The sequence below is a fragment of the Stegodyphus dumicola genome, chromosome X2 (assembly GCF_044657685.1).
Source record: "Stegodyphus dumicola isolate Sdum_Otavi_A_Nest chromosome X2, ASM4465768v1".
In the NCBI taxonomy this organism is placed as follows: domain Eukaryota; kingdom Metazoa; phylum Arthropoda; class Arachnida; order Araneae; family Eresidae; genus Stegodyphus; species Stegodyphus dumicola.
The window spans coordinates 119,890,822-119,914,647 of NC_140781.1; the positions used below are offsets into that span (position 1 = coordinate 119,890,822).

Consider the following 23,826-nt stretch of genomic DNA (forward strand, 5'->3'; position numbering starts at 1 on the left):
CTTCGCTGAATTACTTACATTCATTAAGCAAATTAGATAAGCTACTTAGTTAATGTTAAAGATTTTGCGAGAATCGTAAGGAAAAAAAAACACTAAAAATCAATTATTCTTCAAAATTTCCTGGCTCTAAGTATTGCTACTTATTGTAGACATTTAATGTCTTGAAATTATAAAAATAGCTAATAAAAATAAAATTATCTTTAATTCCTCACGCAGGGAAAAAAAAAACATACAAAGCGCTCATGCAATATAACAAAATGAATTCGGTTAATATTTAAGTTACATATACTTTAAATACTGCCACTGAATGAATGTACATACATATATAACAAAAATATATACATACATTCGTAAGAAAATTAAATACGCCGTACTTAAAATTGTGAATTACACATCTGTATGAAAATGATAAATAATAATTTCTTTCTATAATACAGCTTCCTCCTTCCCCTCGGTTTTTAAGTAATGCGTAAACAATTTATTATGTCACACTTTAACCAAACGGGTGTTAGCAGTAGAATGATTTAGCAGCTTTGCTTTAAGTTGGTACAACTATCTGAGTGCCAGATGTTTCCACATATGTTACATTAATGTACATGCACAACAGGTTAGTTGCTAGATCACATTTCATCAACATTTTGATGAATTTGATGATCGTATCTTTAACCTAATGCGGCAAATTCGATGCTGAGTTTACATTTACGCCTAGAAAAATTGCGCTGATACATCTGCCGATCTCGCACAAATGGACAGAATAATGCTCGGACTAATGATCCAACCCCATTGTCAGTAAACTGAATTAGATGTCGTTAGAATTTAATGCCACATAAACTAGTAATTCTAATTGTTTGTTTAGTTTGACTAAATTCGAGTGCTGGTACAAGTTAAAGTATAGAGGACACCAGCGATGTACCATGGGTCTTCCGATACTAACTAACATAAAAAAACAAGCTTGATGAGAGTTTAAAGAAAGGTTGAGGAGATGAGCAACTGCATGTTACGTTTTCATTCTCGACGTTCAGCATAAATTACAAAAACTACCTAGATACTCTGATTATTTTCTTGGAATCGCCCAAAGATCCTTAACATTTGTTGTGTTGTACAGTTTTATTCTGTGTGTAGGAATCAATGAAAATTTTAAGTTGCAGTATCCTTTGTAGCCTCATTTATTAAGTTAGTAAAGTGATTGAATATAGAGGTGCATAGGAGCTCTGAGTTGAGTTAATGACCGATTGAGGCTGAGCAGCGAACAGTCAGTTTTAGACGTCAGCAAGAGTAGAAGATACATGCCAACATTTCCGATAAATAAGGTTTTATTTATTCTCTTATAAATTTAAACTAGTGAAACTATTGAAAAAAATAATGATATGTATATGTATAAACAGCTGAAAGACTTGTTTGCACATGCCAAGTGATAAGTATGAAACTTATAAGTACCTTCAAATTAGCAGAAGTTGTAATTACTTTGGATTTGATATAATTAATAGCTTCGTCTTCTTCTTATCATTATTATTCACCAATAACTATTTTAATATTACTAATTTAACTTTTGTGATCTAGTCCTGTTAGTTAAGTTCCAGTCATACGAATAACTAGCCATCACAGCTTAATCAGCTATAGAACTATGCACTTAAGACTTCAGAGCTATACTTTACAGAATATTGATCCTTTTATACAACTTATGGTTTTTCATTGAATTATACATACCCTAAATAAACAGATGTGCGTTAAAAAGGTTTTGAACCAACTGATATTGCTTTCTTTTGAGCTGCACATAAGTATTATGTACATGTTTCATTCACGTTACAGTTGTTGAACGAAGATAACTAAATTGTAGAGTCATATAACAAGTAACTCGTCGATCTAGGCTTGAAAGAATAGGTATCTTATTCCAAAGGAATATATTTAACGATGCAATCTGGAGCAGAGGTATCTCAAAGTAAAGTTCCCGAATCCAAACCTTCACTGAGTTAAATAACTTCCAGCGCAACTGTTAATTTTGAATCTCTGAATTTTAAACGAATCACCAACTCTCAAATTATCTCTTAGAGTTTATTAGCCAATTAGAGTTTCAGAATGAGAAACTTTTCGAACAATATGGCGCGCTAGATGCAGCTTTTCATTTTTGAACCTCAGAAGTTAGTCCTCATGGCAACTTGCATATCGTAACTCCATCATTCAGGTTCATAAAAACAAAAGAATCATCTCACTGAATAATGACCAGCAAGTTTTTGTTTTGTTCTGTTTTTTTTTTTTTTTTTTTGTTTTTTGTAGAGAGCCATAAAATATGTTTTTGACAGAGTTGTGCTTCTCGGAAAATTGCCCAACTGGATATGGCCTTTCAACTTTTTGTCACTTTGAGGAATCGACACTGTATTAGGTATCCATCATTTAACTAACGAAGATACTGACTGTTATACCTGAAACCATGCATCGTCTATTTAAATTAATAGTTTTTGAAGAAAATATTAAGAAAGCACCCAAGCAATAACTAAATATGCATTCCTATATGCAGCATTTAACTACCACTCATGATTCATGATGAAGTATACAGTATTACTCACAAGCTCCCTCTAAGATTAATATGGTATAAAATGCTTAAACAAATAGCGTACACATTTAACTGGGAATCAAAAACTTTTGAACAAAATTTTATTTCTTATCAGCGGGAAATGACGCGAATTATTATCTCAGTGCATAATATTATTACATACGAACTTTATCGTCCACACAAAACATTGTTATCTTGAAGAGACTTTGAGGAAGGATGCAAAGTCTAGAAGATAAATAAATATCATTATTTCCTTCAGAAATCCGAAATTTTATCTTTATTTTGCAAAACAAAATTAGCTCATTTGGTTCATTATATCAGGTGCAATCCGTTTAATACCAGTAACCAATTCTTCGATAATACTTAAAAATTAAAACAAGCGGATAAAAAGCAGAAATGACGTTCTAGACAAATAAAAAAGGTGTTGTCAAACTCTTAAAGTACATGTGACCTTTCAAGCATACTTTAAAATGGAGTACCTGTATTTGCATGAAGAAAAATTAACTAAACTTGTAAAGAGAACACAAAACATGCATATTAATTGATGTGGGGTTTCAGGAAGATATTTATCGTTATTACTGCATTCCCTTATTCGATTATTTAAATAATAAATAAATTCAGTTTAAATTAGTACAAAATATATTTCATCAATGAATGTTTAATTTACTAATTTAAAAATATCCCTTAAACACTTAAAAGGGGGGGATATTTGCTTTGAAAGTTGAGTTATTTAATAAATTGCAAAACATTTACCATAAATGTCTATGCATTTCTGCAAGTTGAGGTTAATTGGTTAAGGGAAATCATCTCGAAGCGTATACAAGTTACGCGTGAGAAAAAATGCAAAAACTCTTTCGCTGGCATTTGATTCCAGAGTAAACTACTAGTGTTCAGGGACTTTACCGCTCGACCGTTGTTTCGCTGGTTTACCGCTTGACCGACTATTCGTTCCGAATGTAGGTGATACCGCCACCCATTGGTATGCGCTGAGGAAATTTAGGGGGCATAATTGGTTCGAAGGGCAGTAAAGCGTTGCGAAGCAAGTTGGCATTAAGCATAAGCTTGGAATATTTGGCAGCTTAAATATTTTTTAAATAAACACTTTCAAGCATCTTTATAAGAATAGAATGAATCTGATTGCTCAGATTACGGTAAAGCACACGACGGTTATAAGCTTAAGGGGAAGGATGCTCTCGCGAAGAGTTTTCTAAGGGGAAGTTATTTGAATATGGCAAAGCCACAAGGGCTATCTGCTTAAGAGAAGGGATATTTCGTAGGGTACTTTCTGAGGGAAACTGGCTCGTATTCACGTTACACATAGAGAAAACCACGAAAATCCCCCGGGAATTGAACCCAGATTGAACTACTAATTTTGAACGACTTTACGCTTTACCGCCGTGAGCCATCTTTATGAGAACTATATCAAATCTCGTCTGTTGATTTTTCATACATGTTGTAAGCTCGACTTTTTATTTCAAGGAAACTCAGGTTACAAACTATAAATTTGAAATTCTAGAGCTTAGGCTCATGATAGTGACCTCTTCCCTCCTACAGAAGAAGGACGTAATAACAAGTAGTCATTATAATAAAATTGAATTTAATATATTCTCATCAGATGGGCACTTTTTTTGTCCCGGCTATTGTAACAGAATGGTCGCTATAACGATTGCTTGCGTTGTTACAGCATGCGTCAGTTAAATAAAACATGATTTTATTTATAGTTGTACCAAGTCTTTATTTATAGTTGTACCCAGAAGGCGCCAGGGAGCACGTTCTTTTTATATAAATCATGATTCCTGTTTGGTATATTCTATACACATCACGGTTCCTGCTTAGTATATTATATGGTTCCTGTTTGGTATAGTCAATATACAACCGTGGTTCTAGTTTAGTATATTCAATATACACCATGATGCTTGCCACGATACGTGTCGTGGCAGGAATCTGTGTGAGGTTCATTGTTAATTTTAATCATTATTGTTCTGTTTCTGCATTGTGAGATGAGTTTTAATTAATAATTCAATGCAAAGCAACAGCAATAAATAACTAAAAGATTCAGTACGCAATCAGTTAGTACGTACAAATCTCATTAAAAGGAGACAGAGATTTGAGAAAACTCGAAGGAAAAGACCGAGCAAAAATAACCTCAAAAAGAAGGCAGGTAAATAAAAGAAGTTGAGAAATTATGAAACAGAGCAGTGGTATTAACACTTTATGCTCGTACGACCCCATAAAAATGCAAACGGTCCCAATCAGAGCGTTGACATATAGTTATATAACATCAATTCTGATTTTTTAAGATTTTTACCGACCTTGAGATCCCATTATAAATTTTCGCGAGCTTGAAAACCATTGGTATCGAGGATCCACCGGCTGGGGGGGGGGGAAGAAATGTACTGAGATTAGCGATGATTTTGTTACAAATTGCTGAATAACTAAGCCCTTAAGATTTAGCAGATAATTAAAATTGCTTTTGTGTAAAACGTAACGAATTTTTGGACCAGCCCATACATATCTGGAATTTCGTCTCTGACAGTGGTATGAAAAATCAGTTTCCATCACTCTTTTTTCAAAACAGAAATTGCGTACATTTCGTAAGTATTTGAAACCAACAAACAGAACATTTTGAAAACATTTCGATCACAGACATCAATGATAATGAAATGCGCCGCCCAGACGGTATTAGTAGTTACGGGAGCCTGACTGCGATACCAAAGGGCCGGGGCTCAAATCTTGGAGACGGCATTGGATGTAAAACTGTCTGTTCCTTCATAGGAGGCAACGGTGGCCGCCTATTAGGTGCCTCCAAAATAAAATGGCCAACAATTCCAGCCTTAGTAGTGGCCAATCCCGTTATAGGCAAGTGCCCGCCATTTGGAAAAAAAAAAAAAAAAAAGATAATGAAATGCAGTACAGATAAAGATGGCAAAATTATCCGAAATTTTCAGATGCAACTACTACCTTTGCGCAGATGCGCTGGCAACTGTACCGATGTCTTGGCATAGTGTTCCGTAACACAGTCCGTAAGGTGATGATGGTTTGGTGATGATTTATGCATGCATAGTGAAAGCTCAGGCCCGCAAAAATAGATAAGGAAGTAACACTGGTTATAATTTGCATTGGCCTTGACCACGCATGAAATGAATGAGAGTGCCGACCCATTTTTCCTCAAAAGCTTTTTACTCTACTCTACCTGCACGAAAATATAAGCCGGTTTTTTTTTTTTTTTTTTTTTTTTTTTTTTTTTTAGATGAGTTTTACATGTCAACTATTCGCATTTCTTTTCTTTTTATTTTTACTGTTTATTAGCCGAATACTCAAAAAATATTTTTGAGGAAAATGGTGAATACTGCTTTAAAAAAAAAGGCCATAAAATACTGCTGCAACTGTTTATCAATATTTTAATTATTGTAGTAGTCTAAGCTGTAGTTTTCTAAAATATGATACTTTCGAAAACATTTTCCCACTTACAATGCATACTTTTTGTCACAAGCATTACAATCAAATTTAACGCACTCAATTCTGCTGGAACAACGACACTTCTTTTCCTCAATCTGGTTTCATAGTTTGAAATTCTCGTCACTATTACCAGTAAAGCATGAGCCTGGTTCTCTAGGATCGTTCCAATACTTCTTCCAAAATACATAAAATTAACTGGCATCATTATCATATTCAAAGCAGGTATCATCAAAGCCCAGTTCATCGTCAAACTCATTATAATTTCCTCATAATTCTAAAACAGCTTACTAAATTAATTTATTGCTTATTTTTAAAATTCCAAGCAAATGGTACATGGGTTTCTGCTAATTTACATGTAAATTAGCAAACAATTACACGATTATGAAATTTATGCAGTCTTTACGAGTTTTCTTTATACTATCTTGTTTGATCAAGTGTCAGATGGAGATGAATGCATTTTTTTTGGTGTTACCAATAATTATACATATTCCTTCTAGGTTAAAGTAAAAGTGTAGGTAAGTAGATTATATGTAGCGACATCATTTATTTCTTGCCCGACAAATAGCATTTGTACACCGTAAAATTTCTTTTAATTGTATAAATGACGTCAAAGTTGTAAGTAGTTTAGCACATTTATTTATGTAACAAAGTTGAAACTATTAACAGTTACATAAAGATCCTTCTGCTTTAAATTAACTGCATAAATTAAATGTGTCAAAACACACGACTAGTATAATTTTTGGAAACAGAAAATGAGTATTACTCTTATCTGATGCCACATAAAAACTACAGTAAGTCAAATTTTCGTGCAATCCGAGAATTCAAAATCATGATCTTACGGTCATGAAAAACAGTTATGAACAATGAAATTTTCAGGGAAATTTCTGTATTCCGTGTTTTGATGAAATGCAAATAGATTCGAAACTATTATGACTCTTAGCTAGACCTTCATTAGTCAAAGGCATGATTTACCAACGGAAGCAACGCATTTTCTCTGATTCTGACTTTCCAGTGAACCTTCTTTGTAAGGAATAACAGCAAAGGTGAAAGCCATTGTGTCTGGTTTAAGATGATTTGATACTTTGGGACAGAACTACAAATTCTGTTTATAAAATTTCGCTGTCTGAAACATACATTGAAAACACAAACATATATGTTTAGAAGACTTACCGTATTGTATTAGATTGTTAAGAAACCATATTTTGAATAAACCCACCAATTTGAAAACATTTCTTAGGTTTCTAACACATACTTTCCAAATATATTCAGAATTATATGTCCATGCACCACCCAAAAAATACTATTTTTCACATATTGCCAGCCATCAGACTTTCAGTTCCCAATACCCAGATATGCAGGAGGGATCATTTTAAGCAATTGAGCGAAACTGCTCAGCACGGGGGGATTAGGTAGATATTCAATTTAGAATTCACAGTGGATCATTCTCACATGCAACATTCTTCTACCTATTCTATCTTCAAACTTTTAGATCCTACCTCTTAGTCTCAGTCATAAAGCAAATGAAATTCCGCAACAATTACCAGAAACAGTAAAACTTGAAACCAGAGTTTTTTAACCCAATATTGTATACTGGAATGTTAATCACAGAACCCTACTTTATATATTAGAAACCAAATAGATGTGCATTTCTGTTTTATAAGAAATGCATATCTATTTGGTTTATAAGAAATGCACATCTAAAGTATTATTTATTTTTATTTAAACATTTAGCAAAATTTTTAATAAACGATAAAATTCACTGTTAGGGGCGCACCAGTGGAAAAGTGCCTAAACCTGAAGCTCCCTTGGCTCTTCTCTCCACAGATTTTTCCCTGATGACTGAATGTTTAAAATAAAAAGTAAATGGAGATCTATCAACCAAATTAAATAAAACTTTACTTTTATTTAGATGTTACTGAGCCACGACACACTTCTGTGTCGCCAAATTTTCGAGTTTAAATAAACATTATATGTTAATAAAGAAAGCCTCTACTCAAAATCCCATTGTATATTTCCTGACATGTCATGTCGAAATTTTAGACAGACTGAACTCTTTAGATGCATGCGTGCAAAGCAAAACAGGAAATATTTCAGCCAGTAACAAAAAAAAAAAAAAAAAAAGATTTTGGGCGAACTCTATACCCCGCTCACTACACCAAAACTGCAATGGTGCGTTAAAAGTGACGCGCGAAACGAACTCAAGCTATAGATAAAATCGAACATGGAAAACAATTGCCAATTTTTAATGGTTTTAAATCTCTTGGTCCCTGGTCAATTCCGATGATGACTGCGAGTATATTACATAGAAAATGTGAAATATTTCAGAAAGAATATCCATTTCACATATGCACTAAAAGGCATGAGGAAAAAATGTCTCAATTAAAAGAGGACATCCTAAGAATAGCACCGAAGTGCGTGGATTCACTTCTGTTAGTGTACATCAATAATTTCATTTAACGAAGTGGTTTCTAAAAGGTTTTATTCCTAGTAATAAAATAAACTGGGAAAAAATAGTTTTGGATCGGTTCCAAAATGGAAACATTACTGTTTAATTTTCCTGTTTACACAGGAAAATTAACTAGCATTAAAAGATGTAATATCTAACATTAATTTTCTTTACTAGTTAAAGAAATATTCACCTAATTTAAAAGAAGAGAAAAATAAATTAAGGTAACGATGATAAGATGGAAAATTTTCCTTCCGGTTACAACTTAGACTATTACAGAGTTGCCAACTCTCCCGATTTAGGCAGGGTACTCCCGATTTTCCTCCGTTCTCCCTCCAACCCGATTTACAACATATTTCCCCCGATTTGCTCTTATTAAAATTTCTCACGACTTTTATGTAGCTTGCTTAATACTTCATTATTTGCATCGCCAAAAAAAGTGATTTGGGGTGCCTGAAAGCACCTGGTTTTTCTCTAGACTGCATAGAAAACCAAAGTAGTTTCATCAGTGAGAAATTATAGCTCGCTTCTGCTTTGTGAGTGAGAGCACGTGTCCGAAAATGTCATGTTCCGTTTCTCTAAGGAGCATCAAGTGCCTTTGCATTATATCTGGCAGAGATTACCCAATGAGCACAAACAAGATCGACGTTGTTATTTCGTTCATCTTGTTACTAACCTGTGTGAACGTATGTGCTTCCGAGAAATAGTTTAAGAAATTACGATATTTTGTATTAGTTATGTCTGTGAAAAAGGTAAAATACTCATGTACTTTTCTAAAATCGTACACATATGACTTTCCTTCTAATATTTTCTCAAGGAAATATAATGCATTTGTGATGTGTACTGTCTGTCATTTCGATTTTTTTTTTTTTTTTTTTTTTTTATCGTCACACGATGGAAGGGCAATTGTTCTCTTCTCTGGGGAAACAAGAGACCCAAAAGTTATTAATGCAGAATGTTCTGTTTGCATTTAAGAATTAGTAACTGAACTTTCAGATATTAATTAGTAACGATTTGAAGGTAATTCATTATTAAAAAATATATTTTTATCATTTAAAAATCTTTTTGTCGTTGAAAATAAATCTGTTTTCTAAAAAAATTCTCATAATTTTTCAGTGTCGTTGGTTGGCAAGTATGCTATTATGCGCTAGCAGTTCCTAGAGCAGCTTTGTTGCAGCTGAAGTATAGCGAGGAAGATATTATCTCGCTCTTTGTCCAACGTTAAGAATGAAATTTGAACTTTTATTATCACACCTGTAGTTGAACTTCAAACTGACAAAGGTTGATTCTTTCACCATCGGCCCTGCTGTTGGTTTACATCAACTACCCCCCCCCACGGAAAAAAAATCTATTTGTTTATATAATACACACATAAACACACACACAGATGGTACTTCGCAAAAAAAAGAAAAAATAAAAAAGAAAAAAAATAAAAAAAAAAAAACCCACGAATAAATAAACTCGCACACCAACACTACTATATATATAGTTTCCTCAATGAATTATAAGGTTTGCCTCCCCTCAATTTTTTTTTTTTTTCACATGCGAATATGTTTGTAAGGATTGGATTTCCATGTCATAATCAACGATCCATGCCCCATTTATTTTAAACGGATCACAGTTTATAAAACTATTAAATCTTTTTGAAAAAGGTGCATAATAAAATTCAGTATACTATCACATTTTATTGACTCCTTTTTTAAACATAAACTTAAAATGTTTATAACCTTGTAATAAAACGTATTTTTCATGACGTTTTCGCAAGAGTAGGGGGGAACTATGCAGTTAGTTCAAAAAGCTTATTAGATTGCAAGATATCTTTGATGGGTTCATTGATTCGATATGGGCTTTTCTTATATTAATTCCTACTATATGCTTTAATACTTACATTTAATGACAGTCTTTCCTTTATTTCTGATATCTGATCTTGCCTTCATTACAATCTAATTAAGTGTGAATATATTCTAAATATCCTATTCCTTTATCGTATCTCATGTTATGAGAATTTCTTATGTTTGGAATTATTGAAGATATTCAAGTTATTTATATAATCAAACTATTTTAAAACAATTTACCATGCAGAAACAGCATTTCAAAGTATGAGCCAGAATTTTTTTTAAAATCTCATTCTGGCATGTGAAGGTTTGGTCTATTGAATTGTGGCAAAGCACGCGAGCGCTATGTGTCTGAGGGATGCCTTCGTGGAGGTCTTTCTAAGGCAAACTAACTCGCATACAGGATACACATGAGGAATACCATGTAAACGCCCATGCAACTAGCCCATTCGCCTGGAATCGAGCCCAGGTCGGAACTACTAGCGTTCAGCGACTTTACCGCTCGACCGCTGGTGGGCAGCATGGGAAGGGAGTTTCATTCGATGTTAATCTTGATATTGGGCAAAGTTTCAAAGTTGGTTAAGAATCTTGATAAATCGACAGCCAGTTATTGCAAATTAGATTATAGGAAGGAAAATTGAGCAATATTCAACTACCTTGATTTTTCCCCCCTCATTTTTTTGGGGGGGGGCGGCGGATTATGTAGCTAAACCAAATATTTAGACATTAAATAAAAAATAAACAACCGATTTTTATTAAATTGGTGATTTCATTTTCTAACGTAATTCCTCTGTTCTGCTTCAAAATTAAAGCTGACTTACGTGGAACACTTTTTTTTGTTCTTTTTATTATTATTATTATTCCTTAATGATCTTCTTAGCACGCATTCACTGACGGATCAATTAACAGCGTTAAGTGAGCTTTTCTTGTAATTGTTATGGTTTTATCTAATTTTGTATTTTTCATTACGCTGCAGAGCAGGCGTAGGCAAACCTTTTTGTCTACGGGTCAAAATCAACCAAAATTTGTATATTAAGACGTTTCGGGTCAGTGGTATTTTCATTTCGAAACAGTCCTTTTTGGTGAATGCTAAGATAAATTTTATTGAGAAAACAATTATAATAATTCTAATTATTACAAAAAGAAACATAACTGAATGAACTTTATTTTTTTCTTCGATTGCTTGCGAAGTCAATTTAGACAAGTCTGGCTTATACTAGTTAGTCGTCTTAAGACGAATACAAGCATTTGAATTTTGGCAGTTAAGCTGCTCTTGTTCACACTTAAAATAGATCTCATGTGTGAAAATATTTGCTCGCATTTATATGTTGAACCGAATGCGGACAAAATGGCAAAGCCATTTGATGAAAACTTCATAGAACGTGATGCCCAACAAGATGTTAGCATTAAAAGATCACAATCTTCTGATCTTTCTAAATCTTTCTGAAATGTATTGAATTTACTCGTCCATAACTCTGAAATTTTAAAATCAATTATTTCTAAATTAAAATTGTCAGCTTTAAGATATTGAAAATACCGCAAATCTAAAACATTTTCTTCTGTTTCGGAGGCCTTTATTATAAAAATAATCATTTCATCGTGCTTCTTAAAAAGTTGAAATCAACTTTCAAATTCCCTTTGCACAAAATTCAACTTTCGAATTTATTAAGATTGCTCTCATCGATATTTTCTTTTTTCATATTGCCTTTTTTAATAAGAAACGAAATTATTTCTTTTTTATGTCTGTTTCAAGTTATGTTAACTTCGGGGGAAACAAAAACACTTCCCATTCCTCGTACATTTTTAAAATTGTGTTGTTATTTCCTTGAAGTCATAGGTTGAAATCATTATAACGGTTTATTATGTCTGTTAAGTTATAAGGTATTTTCTCCCTTCTTCTAGCATGCCTTCGTGGTGTAACGGTAGCACATTCGGCGCATATTCGAGAGGTCCAGGTTCGAGTCCAGGCGAGGGTACTGCACATTTTTCACATCTCCTGCTTCAAAATAACATAATGACTCTACAAATGGCGTCCGAACTAAAAGGTGGGGGACAACAATTCATCATCACCAGCAGTTGACGATTGGGTACCCTAATCCCCAGTCGCTCTTTAAAAGGGGGAGTATGTAAGGTATTTTCTTCCTCCTTACAACATGCCTTCGTGGTGTAAAGGCATTTTCTCCCTCCTTCTAGCATACCTTCATGGTGTAATGGTAGCACACTCGGCGCGTATTTGAGAGATCCAGGTTCGAGTCTCGACGACGGCATTGCACATTTTTTACATCTCCTGCTTCAAAATTACCTAATGGCTCTACAAAGTATAAAAGTTTTAAAAACCATTCTTTATCACTGAGTCCGAGATCATGTTTACAGATTTCGTAAAGATATATTTCTATCTGAACTATATATTTCTACTACTTTACCAATCTTTCTATCTGAACTATATATTTCTAACACTCTACAAATCTTTCTATCTGAACTATACATTTCTACCACTTTACAAATCTATTAAGAACTTTGCCTCGACTTAACCATCGTATTTCCAAAGTAAGAACAAATATCCATATTTCGATTCAATTTCCGTCAAAAAAGCTTCAAAGCGCCTGCGTACTAATACTGATTATGCCACTAATATATTTACGATCACAAAACTTTTCCGTTACATTTGTAAGTTGTCGTGTTTGCAAATAAATTTGTTTCATGTATGATACGATGAAAAGATAAAACTGAGAGAACAAGTTCATTTTCCATTAATTTCACAAATCCAGCAGTTTTTCCTGTCATATTTAGAGCATCATTAATGGTCATGGGAAACAATTTACTTTTTAAATCCAAGACTTGCCTATTTTTGAAATTAATTAACTCTTGCACTTGACGAAAAATGTCAGTGCTTTCGATCGAGCCATTCACAGAAGCAAGACCGGACAGTTCTTCATTGACTTTTGAAGTATTTATTGATTCATATTTAACAACAATTGAAAGCCTACCCATATACTGTCTACATCTGTACTTTCAACGACTGCAATGCTAATTATGTCACTAAATAACAAATCATTTTGATCTGTTCATTAATATTTTCGGCCATTTCTTCAATGCGATGCTAAACTGTTCTAGCTGATAATGGTATTTCTTTGATTCTCTGAGTGATTATTTTTATTATTTTCGAAGTCATTAAATAAGTGTTTAGAATATTATGAATGCGTTTTTCAAAAATTCGCTGTCTTTAAACAGGTTCCCATTGATATCAATGCTAAGAGCTGTAACAAAGCTGACAGATATAGCGTGATTGTGGCTGGTAACAAAGCACTTTGACAATTTATTTTGTTTCCCAAAATTTAATGCACGTCTAGCAATGTACAATTTTGATTTTTCTTCATTTGGCATTTCACTTATATTTTTATGTTTTGAAGGAAAGTGTCGCTCAATATTGTAAGTTTAGGCGATAATTACAACTGTGCAGTAAAATACATATCAATTTGTCACTATTTTCGATACATTAATACTTTTCTTTTCACACATTTCGAAATAATTTCTTCTTTGCTTTTTGTTTATCCAGGGTAATAACTTGTTTTAAATAATGATAATTATTTCAATGCGTGACTATAATTGCGTCACTATTTTTGCGCTACGGAACACGTGCTATAGCTGAGAGTGAACTGAGAGAATAACAGTGTAGCCAGTTGGTCTGTCAAGGAATTGCGGATCGGACTTGCCAAACTTATAGATTTCTCCTTGAAATTATGTTACAAAATAAAAATCCATGTTCGTTACTGCAACTCTGTAATCAAACAAAAATATTATTATTATTTATTTTCAGTTCATATTTTTATGTATTTTTAAAGTGTTCGTTTCATATTTAAGTTTCATAATTTATTTTTATATATTATACTTTATTTTCGGAATTCAAGTGGGTCACTTGAAATTATAAAATGGCTGTCTTCCTCAGCGTTCATCTCGTCATAGGTTGCCGAGGCCTGTTATACAGGAACACTTAATTTAATTTTTTCTCCTCACGGCATCGTAATATTGTGCATCTACTTTTTTAAGTTTACTATAAATTTCAAGATGTTCAGTTGGTTGGTTATTTGAATGTGACAAAGCTCACAAGGCCTGTCTGCCTAAGGAAAAGGATGCCTTCCTTGAGGAATTTCTAAGACTGGCTCCTATTTATGCTACACTTGGGGAAAACCAGATATGCAACCAGCCCGTTCGCCTGGGATCAAAACCCAAAATACCACTCGGTCATTGGTATTAAGATATTATACACAAGATATTATTATTCCATTTCTTTATTTAATCCGTTAAGTCTATACTCCCCAGCATTTGTAGTTCTGTGCTTTTCATTACAACATTTCCAAGTATTTTACTATATCTTGTTCAAGACCTGATTTATGGCCTAATTTGATCCATTTGCTCGAATTAAGATAAGTTTCCCGTAATACTTATCTACGCTTTAAGATGATGTGAGGTAAAGCAGCACAGGTACAGGTATGCCTTTGTATTTCTTCTTCGCTCTGGCTGTAAGTTACGACCCAGTGTCTACAATTTGGAGGCGAAACGGTGATGAAAATTACTTCCTAGCTTTCACTTTGTGTGTGATGACATTCGTGACTGAAGTGATACTATGTATTTCTGCAATCTCTTGAAAAGGGAGCAACTTTTACGAGGGGTATGACCAGTGAAAACATGAAGACAGAATTGATGCACGCTCAATGATGTCCACTTTAAGAGGTGGACAAGACAGAAGTTACCTTTTGTAATATAAAAACACGTTTCAAAGTGGTTCGTTATTTCGTGCTTTATATATAAATAAAAAAAAAATCAGAAAACGACATTTTTAAGAAATATCTCCCAGCAGCAATGGTTAGCCTCAATATACATCAAGATACGTTTGCAATTATAAGTGGATTAGACAAATATTATGATGGTTGAATGTACGTCCGTCATCGGCTAGATTGCAGAATCAATAACCAGACACTAATTCTAGAAAAAGAAGGTTATGTGAGAAATGTTTACAAATACAATCGCTGGGTAACACAAGTATTTGCGATTAACTCTACGATATGATGAATAACTGCTTAGATGCGATTATGCTTGCATGAAACATCTTCATTCAGCCACCTTTTACTTGCAGATAGAACGCTAAATGAAGGAAAATTCATGCTATGCAGACTGTAATTTGATGCTCTTAGCGAAAGAAAACCGAGACTGCGGTGGAGAGTACCCTTTACGTGAATCTGGTATAACACTGACAGATTCCTGTTGCGACTGATGCGGAGAAAACAAACATATCCCTTCATTTCAGTACTATCTATCCGTCAAAGAAGCCATTGTGTGTAGAGTGCAAACTGTAGGTGCAAGATTTATGCATTCTAACAAATGGCTTTATTTTTAACTCTCTAATCTCTTTAGAGATGACATCCTGCGTTTACCTTTACGCGCATTCCTATAAATATGCATATTTACAATAATAAAAGTCTTCCCAACTTTCACGGGCGAAGGGATAATACGTAAGTACCTCAATTTTTTTTCAGCGAGGTTTATTTATTTGTTTATTCATTTGGCAGCAAGAATTCTTCTATTACGATTAATGTTTCATCAATTTTTAAACCAGCGATATCAGATGACAAATGACGGCTCTATGATCAACGACTCCTCTGGAAATCTTCCGAATTCCCCATAACGCCATCCACCCTTAAATATGGAGATACCAATTGAGGAGTCAACACAAATCTGATCTTTAGAAAAAAAAAAAAAAAATGCAAATCAGGAACGGGCTTAAAACAACTTGTTTGCATCTAAGAGTTTCAATAATATAAGAAAATATTCGAAAAACGTTAATATCGATTTCGGTTTAGATTGATTTCTTTAGGATAAGAAGACTACGCATCGAAGACCTCAAAGGTGGCAGCTATTGGCGGACTTGAGACAAGACAGCCAATTAAGGAAGTCGTCAGTTTCTCTTCTGAGGATCAGTGTGTCATTTCTCGTTTATGGAAACAATTCTAAACAATAGGCTATAAGGAGGTCGGTTCCACGTCGTTCTAGGGATATAAATTCCTCAGATGACAAATACATTGAAGTACTGGACAAACGCAATCAGTAAACAACTTTCTAACTGTTAGGGTAATGGTTAAGACAACACTAGTAAGGTCGATATCAGCCAAGCTTTATTATTCTTAGGTATCATTACCAACTCACGATCTCACTAAACATTTCGGTTTTAATTTATCGCTCTTTTGCTATCGAAGGTTGTTTGCAGGACTTAAAACAAGGTTATTTACATTAAGGGTAAACATTAGCAAAATTAATTACATTGAAATGTAAATAATCTATGTGCATTAATCCGACATAAATTTATGATTTATACATATAAAAACGCATTATCCACCAGAAATAATCAGTTTTTAGCGTGCGATGTGTGCAGAAACATAACGTAAGGAAAGAATAATAACATTTCAAAGAAATGCCGGAACGTAATTTAAAATTCTGAGTAGTGACAACAGTAGAGGACAGATGCATAGCAGCAACACAAGTAGACAGTCTATAATCACTTGAACTTGTGAACGGGGAGGGACAGCAAAAAGTTAAATGTCAAAAGTTGTCCTGTTTTTCTACTTTTATTGAAGAACTTCAGTGCGTTTGTTACCTTGAGGGGATGGTACAACATTGCACACAAATATTTGGATTTTATGTTTTGTTAACATGAAAAATAATACTTTGATTATTCTTTCAAGATCAAATTAATAAATTTTCGAACGAAAGAAACGTAGTTTGTCTTTTAGTTTAATTTTACTTTCATTATTTTAAAAGCTAAAGTAAACTAAAATGTAAATTTATTTTGTACATAATTTTACAAATTTTGATTTTTGTATTTCTTTTTCCTAGTTACATTAAACATTTTTCATTTGGAAACTACTAATGACATATTATCTTCTTCAAAGGCGGAAAATAATGGCTTTAATTAAACATAGTACTCGCTTTTGAAGTTTTGGGAAAGTTTAACTTGCAGATCCCTTTTTAGACTATAGCCTAACAGCAACTAAACTGTTAAGATCGCTAACTAATGGAGTTTGATTCCGGTTCTAACTCGGCGATTGGGTTAGCTGGGGAATTTTTGTGGTTTTTCTCCATGTCCATCGTGATACTAGCCAGTTTCTTTCAAAAATTCCTCCATAAAGGTATTCCTTTCTTCAGGCAGGTACACTCTTATACACTTTGTTATATATATATATGTATATTTTCTTTTTAACAAAGTTTATATTCTTCGCAGTTATAGAGCTTTTCCTTAAAATTGTGTATTTTTTCGACTAAAAGCTTTTAAGCTATTTATTTTAAATGGTACATTTGTCACCAAGGCTACCTAGTATAGATTTTTCGTGCTACAGTTGCAAGTTTTAAGTAATTTTTTAACCAAAATTTCTTTTCTGTATTCTATTTTGTTCTTTATCTACAATTTTAATTTCAATTGCAGGCGTTTCGGGAAAAGAAACGAAGCCATTGAGACTTAACTTTATTAAGATAATTTAATTGGATAAATTTATTAATGAATTCCGCTTTCTGTCTCAATTACTTTCGTTTGACGAAACGCACCAAGAAAATTGGCTAAATTGGAGTTTTCTTGCACATTTCCTTGATAAGTCCGCAGGAAACCTCGAACTGGGCTAATTTACCATTTTTTGCAATTCTTTGTATACAATTTTTTTTTGGGGGGGGGGGGTTTAAAATGTTTTTGTTTGCGTGCATTATATAAATTTTTGATTGTAAAAAATTTTTTAGTCTTTACGTAATCCATTTTTGTTTTTGAAGTATATATTGTTGTAAATATTGCAGTAAGTTTCTTCGCGTTAACTTTTACTGCTTTAATATAGTATTCTTGTTTATACTTGGTATAACTTCTTTACTCTGGAACTGCAGTATCAAATGTGCTTTAAAGCTTTAGCTATTTTTTTACTTTCCTCTTCTGTGCAAGTATATATATAAAGTAATAGTAATTTTATGTAGATGACTTGAAGATTAGAAGATAGCTATTACCGGCGAGATGTTATCTGTAATTACTTGGAAAGACTTTAATGCGAAGATTCACATTATGACATAACGAAGACAGAATTGACTAAAACAGAAGAAAGGAAAAGTGAGTGCACATTTCAGCAAAGCCTATTTACAGAGTTAAATTCTTTGTTACAGAGTTTAATCCGGTGAGTGGACAAGAGCTCAATAGTGCCCTAAACGTTTGAAAGAGCAAAAAATAAAATGTGAAATAATTCGTGCAAACAAAAATGTAGAGCAAATAATAAAGGATTTACAAAGAATTTCCATCTTCCAACCCATCATCGTCAGGAGCACGCCGAAAAACTTGCCCCTCTATTAAAATGTTTTCCATATTTTCGATATATATATGTATACATATCTGTGTGTTGGCGTATGTGTTGTAGAGACATTAGATATTTTTGGATGCGGGAGATGCAAAAATTGAACAATGCTCTCGCCGGGAGTCAAACCACGAACCTTTCGAATACACGCCGAGCGTGCTGACCACTACACCACGAGGACATGTTAAGAAGGCGGGAGAAATACCTTATATACTCCCCCTCTTAAAGAGCGACTGGGGAACACAATCGCCAAATCCTGATGGTGGAGAATCATCATCCACCACCTTTTTTTTTAGTTCGGGCGCCACTGTAGAGACATTAGGTATTTTTGGATGCGGGAGATGTGAAAAATGAGCAATGCCCTCTCCGGAAGTCGAGCCACGGAGCTCTCTAATACGCGCCGAGCGTGCTGACCACTACACTACGAAGGCATTTTAAGAAGGCGGGATATATACTTTATAGTGTGTGTAATGATGTAGACATATATGCAATGACGTAGAAAAGTTGATTGCGTAGATGTTGATCCACAATAAACAACAAACTTGGAAGCTCATGCAGATTAAATATTCATTTTTATTTCAACTGACATTTTTCGGCCACAAATAGCTTGACAGTCTAAGCCTGCCCATTCCCAGAATATTTACATTTTTGATAGCTTTGCGGTTAGAAGAGAGCAGCGCGGCATAGTTATGCAATATGGCAGCTTATTAAAAGAAAGGTTTCGATTATGTAATTTTAAGTTTCGAATTAGCTACGTCATCGTCGTTATGTAAATGTCATATATATGTATATATACACATAAAAAATAAACTGTAGGCGTTACGGTGAGATTTGCTTACAGGTAGACCACAGCCTAACCTATAAATTTAAGAATAACGACTATTAATTAGTGCTAAACTCTCAGTCATTTAGCTAAGTCCTCCTAGCTGTGTAGCCTGCCAGCAGAAAATATGAGCAAAGGTTTTAGATGTATAATCATCTCCCGATTTACTAGGCTAATACAAGAGATGCGGTCCACGATTAACTCGTAATCATAGTCAACCCAAGGCCTGTAGGAAAATACAGTAAACAGAAATAACCATATTATAATTAACATTAGCACTCTATTAAAGAAAGAAAATCTGAAAGGATTCTGAATTTCAAGTCGCATCAGCGGGTTTGTTAAGGTTTTCTATGCTGTCGCTGAGCTTGCAGTTTGATAATCTGCTCTTTAACTCACTCCTGCTAATTATTTTATTATTATTATTATTATTATTATTTTTTGTCTTTTAAATTTTATTATTAAACATCGATGCAGTGCTAAGCTGTTAAGCGTCATCATTCATTATTTTCATTATTTTGTCAGTTCATTTTTCCAATTCCAGTTTTCTTAGAAAGATCACTTACACAGCTCCCTCGTCTTTTGTGTTTTTATTATTAACTTCTTGTCTTTTTAAGTTTATTTATCAAACATAAAATCATAAAATATTTAAAAAGAGCATATCTTTAGAATTCGCGAGAGAGGGTTAAGAATTTTATATTCGCCATATAATTTCTGTACAAACAATATATGACAATAACATTTGGTAGCAACATCCTTTTTTTTGAAAAGCGGGGCTTGAGACTAGTTGCACGTCTGTTGCTAACAAGTAAGAACATACGATTTTATAGTATTTTATATCCACAACTGACGGTAGCTTAAAAAACCCAAACGCAGTAAAATGGCTAGCTTCTCGCAGTTAGTTATTCTTCTGATCTCCCATTAAGATAACGATTTAAATACAAAATCTTCCAGCTTCAGTGTTACTGAAGAAGAAATAGAGAATACTGGACAACCTAATTAGAATTTAGAGGGCTGGTAAAGGAACTAGTTAAGGTGAAAAAAATTATGATATTTTTTAATGACACTAAATCCTGAATAAGCTGACAGACAAGAAATCCAGCATCCTACAAGAAAGAAAAATTCTTTCGACAAATATTTTCTTTAATGAGAAACTTCTTTTTATTCGTATTTCTAACATAAACAATTATTAACAATCAATTACAAACACATCAACTTCCTCTTGGTGCAATACTTAGGAAATTATCAGTCATGAAGAGGGAAGCGTGTGAGATTTAGCCTTCACTTTTATAGCTCAAAAACCTGATGACATTCGCTTTAAAAATATGTCTCGAAACAATAGAAATTGCAACTGGATGTTTTATTTGAAATTATATATGTGCCCTTGATGTCTGTTGACTTTTCTACATTTACATCAAAACCAACACTAGGACATAATCATTTTAACAGCTCACGTTTTTAGGTTCGTAAAGAAAATGCAGGACCTCAGAACGAGGTAAAATTCAAAATCGTGATAGCTGTAATTTATATTATGCACACGAAACAGAAGCAACAGTATTTTTAGAATGGGATTACTTTGAGGATATGAAAATAATAATATTTTCCCCACTTGAACAAAGGCACCTACAGATGCATTCTAACCATCCTGTACGTCAAAAGCAATTTTCTACGGTACCAACTGCAGCTCAGAAAGGATCGTACAACATTATTGACGAAGACGAAATATTAGAAGACACCTATTCAATGATGTGTAATTCTTCCTTCAGGCCAGATAGTGAGGCTTCACAGTGGGCTTAATTCACGGGAAGTTAGAACCATTTTGGATATATTGAGGCCCATATTTCATAAATCACAGCCAGTGCAGGTTTATCCTTTGGGCGCTTGGTGCGGGAGCAAAGGGGCCCGGATAAACTGGACCCAACCAGAATTTCTGGTTATAAATTTCGATAGTTGATGATAAAAATTCTTTAGAAAAATAGTAAACGATTTTGCTAAAATCGCCTCTCACCTACACGTCCATGTTTGTATTGTTCGTCGATATCTAAGGCCGGCGCGGCGCCGGGTGGTAACTTATAATGCGCCTTACAATCAAGAAGCAGGCAGATGAATTAGACTACAGACAGTACCTTACCAAATATGCAACGCGACGCAAACGTTATAAATAAATAATAAAGTGTGGACTGCCGGACAAATAAAACGATAGATTTATTATACTGGTTGTAGGATAGCGGATAGTAGGGAATAAAGTACTAGCAGAGCTACCCGTTCTGAGAACGGGATTTTATAGTATTCATCTTAAAAAGTATTTTCTAGCTTTTTTTTAACTATATACATTTAATAAAAGTATTTCTTCCTTTAATCTGATTACAATAACCAATAACTCCTTACAAACTACATTTGTAATACATACTTTTGAATCCACGTGCAATGCGATTTTTAAATTATCTCTACTCCTTACTCTACTACTTGTGAATTGGATTATTTAATTATGGGAAAGCACACGAGGGCTATCTGCCTAAAGGAAGGGGTGCCTTCGTGGAGGACTTTCTAAGGGAAACTGGCTCGTATACACGTTACACATGGGGAAAACTACGAAAACGCCCATGCAGCCAGCCCGTTCGCGGGATTCGAACCTCGGACCGAACTACCAGTGTTCAGCGTCTTTACCGCTCGGCCGCTGGTGGGCTCTACTACTCGTGTTTTATGTCATAGTGAATGCTGGTATAATTGGGAACTGTCTTCACTTAAAACGGAATGGTAATGTCGTTTCGCTTGGTGCAAGATCTATTCTAGGAATAGCAACTAAGTTTCATTTTTTATGTCCTGTTAGTATCTTACATATCAAGAAGTTTCTATGCATCTCACGTATTATGAGTCTTGAACCATTTATGAGTCCATTCCTCTGATCAAGATTCCTTATTAACATTACTATTGTACGAATCTTTAACATAAGTAAATGTGGAGGCATTCCAGATGGTTGTTGTTTGTTAATAAACTCCATTGAATAGTTGACAAAATCACTATTGTCTTAAGTTAGAATTATATCAACTCTCTTATAAACTTTCTCTTCTGAATTTATCAGTTTTATTACTTCATTGATTTTTGAGCATGTTCATTACAGCTTGTTAGTATAACCTTTTCATAGATATCTTCATCAACGGTACTTATGTTTGTATCAAATATGATATTGACTACGCTATCTTGTACTATAAATTCTCTTGGTATGTATATTGAATCATTATTATCATTAAGTGACCCATTACTAACTTGTAATAACCAATTAGTGAATTCATCTTGATCTTGACATCTCATATTTTAGAAATTTAATAGTGCTACTATCATAAGTCAGTTTGCCAATATTAAGTCACGAAAAAGAATGTTATAATTTGTGTTATATGTTATATCTTAGAATGTTATTTTTATTTCTACATTTTTTATGTTATATTTTAGAATGTTGCTTTTATTTTTTACAATTTTTATATTTTTACAATAAAAATTAAACATTAAAATTTTGTTTCATTTGTTAGCGGATCCAATAGCCTCTCCTTGGATCCACCAGTGCCTAGTGGGCCCGCAGATCTTCTGCGCCCAGGGTCAGAAATGAGCTTAAACCAGCACTGATCACAGTCCATAATTATGTTCTTTTTGCCGCTGCTACTGAGTCAGGAGTCAGAATGGATTGTTCACGATGTCTTACAGATGTTTCACGGAATTAAAATCTAGGGAAGGAAAAAAATAAAATTCTTTTAAAATTCAAAAAAATAAAATTTTAAAATCCTTTCTATATTGTCCCTGTAGTTATCGATATTTTGAAACAGGCCACTGCCTCTTGGATTAAAGAGTAGACATGGAAACGAGGAAAACCTAGCACTTGGCTCTTCTAAACATATCTCCAGGCGTAATAACAATCCTAAACATTACATGTCAAAATTATCTCATAAAATACTTTAAGAAGCAGTGACATATTTTGTCAACGAGCTCTATTAGAATTTAAACTTGTCTCACTATGCTACTTGCTTCTAATCAGATCTTTCCTAATTTCAGTATTTATTCCGACGACCGAAGCTGTGACACATTCTTAGCAAGAGCTTTGGAAACGTAAATCAGTGTAACTATTCTTCCTTGATGTTGGATATTTCCAATATTATTTGGATATCTCTGTGACTGCTTTGGTTTGGGTGATATTCGTGAGACGGTATCTGTCACCGCTGCAGATCGAGATTAGACGTTCCGACAAATATTTTCGTATTCATCGCACATTCTCGGAAAGGGCGAGACAAAAATAGCAAAGTTTAAGACTCTTCGAAAATATAGTGACCCGTTTTGTCCTGCAATCACAGTTT

General features: G+C 33.8%; 1 protein-coding gene and 1 long non-coding RNA gene across 2 annotated transcripts in view; one reads left to right on the forward strand and one right to left on the reverse strand.

Moving 5' to 3' along the window:
• LOC118187551 (nuclear receptor subfamily 2 group C member 2-like) overlaps window positions 1–23,826 on the reverse strand; it is a 313,745-nt gene that overhangs the window by 268,777 nt on the left and 21,142 nt on the right. The window lies entirely within an intron of this gene.
• Window positions 18,294–23,265, forward strand: LOC118184997 (uncharacterized). Its single transcript, XR_004757519.2, has 2 exons — window positions 18,294–18,425; window positions 23,011–23,265. It is a non-coding gene; the product is annotated as an uncharacterized LOC118184997 (long non-coding RNA).